We start from the raw sequence: 1782 nt of genomic DNA on the forward strand, positions 1-1782 counted from the left end.
TTTTTGGTTTCCTAAATAATTACTATTAAATGGGATGCCTACAAGTTTTACAAAATTTAGAGATTATACGTAAAAATGTCTGAAGTTATTTACGACACTGTATAATCTTCATAATTTTCAGTGTGTTACATTAAGGAAGTAAGGAAAATACTCTATACCATTTGCGTTTCTGCCATACTTAGTTTAGTTATATCAGATCTTTATTTACATTTAAGCACTATTATAGTTGAACAAATGAAAATATTTCTTTCAAATGTCAAGTTTCATTGTTACAGTTATCTAATGTTCATCTATTATTGGCTGGTAATTCATGTTTCATTCTGTTCTTGAGCTTTTTAAAGGTACCTCAGATTTCTCTAAAAAGCTAACTTCAAGGGGTAATGATAATATCGTTTACACCGCAAATATGATTTTTTTTAGCTTATACCAAACACTACCATGCATAGTGATAGCATATTCCCAAGTACTCTTAAAATAATTTTCTGTCGTACTAAAGCCATTGCGAAAACTTCATTCATATTTTTGGCTATCTTGGGGAAAATATAAAAAGAAAGGTGAATACTTTGACTCTTTAGCTAGTTCCCAGTTCTCTACTTTAACAACAATTTTCAATAATACTGGGAGCCTCACAAACTGTAAAATACTCGATAATGGCAATTAGGTGCTCAAATAAGGCTATAACTCAACTTTAGCAGTTACTTATAAGGATCATTGAGTAATATATTGAATGCGACAGCCATTTTTTATCGGACCATCCCTACATACTAAGAACTATTGTGCTTGGTGGTAGCTTAATCTGTGTATGGTGATTGTTACCATTATCTGAGTTGCAACTAAAACAACAACGTTTAGGTTTTAACGACATCACTGTACCTGTAGATGGTGGTTCTTACTGTTACTTTGTTTTAAGTAAGATATCAACGTTAGGGTTTTCAGGACATCGCTGAACTTGTGTGAAGTGATTCTTATAGTTAAATAAACCATAAAAAATAAAGCAATGTTAAGGACTTAGCTCAACCTGTGTGTTGTGATTCTTATAATGTTGAGGTTCTAAATCTAAGGATATACCTGAATCTGTCCGTTGATTAACCGAGTTATTGCCAAGACATTATCCAAAACTAATCTGCATTAAATATTTACTCTAAAGACTTGTTTCACGATGAGATGAAAGTATTATTGATAGGAATACGTACCTGACTTGTCAAACTTGGTGGTTTTTCACTGCGGTTTTAGAAGGTTTGTCTAACATATATAGGGTGACTGATACTAATAAACATCTACATTTACATGCTCTTTTGTAATAAATGATATTGATATTATACGTGCAGTACTGAAGTATTTATGTGAGCCACGTGTTCTCTGAAGGAAGTTTCATTCACGAATAATCTGTGCTATACAAGCTGAAAACACCGGAAGTGGCGTGTTGAGGTGTTCAGTCATTAAATGTCACAATCATTTTCGTAGCTTCTATTCAATCTATTATACAGTAATGATTGGTCGATATAATCATAGCGACACGTTGATGAATTATTCCAAAAATATATATATATATATATATATCACTTGTACGTCGTAAAAATACGTCTTTCTCAACTGTGTGTTGAAAATGAATAATTTTTAATTATCTCTAAGCCTATATATTCATCGCTACTGCTTTGTGAGTTTGAAATGTAAGTATGGTGTTTTTATAAACCCATGTTTAATAAATGTAGCATTTTTCTCGAATACGATTTCATCCCTACTAAGTAACAGGACAAAGGATTGTAAAAGTATAAAAGGAAA

General features: G+C 31.7%; 1 protein-coding gene across 1 annotated transcript in view; it reads right to left on the reverse strand.

The window, feature by feature from the left end:
* LOC106476957 overlaps positions 1 to 1348 on the reverse strand; it is a 6962-nt gene extending 5614 nt beyond the window's left edge. Inside the window, exon 1 of the mRNA XM_022380688.1 lies at positions 1194 to 1348. The gene's annotated coding sequence lies outside the window, so the exon portion shown is untranslated. The remainder of the gene's footprint in view (positions 1 to 1193) is intronic.
* Between the last annotated feature and the right edge of the window lie 434 nt (positions 1349 to 1782).

This window comes from Limulus polyphemus, unplaced genomic scaffold, assembly GCF_000517525.1.
Source record: "Limulus polyphemus unplaced genomic scaffold, Limulus_polyphemus-2.1.2 Scaffold12268, whole genome shotgun sequence".
Taxonomy (NCBI): Eukaryota; Metazoa; Arthropoda; class Merostomata; order Xiphosura; family Limulidae; genus Limulus; species Limulus polyphemus.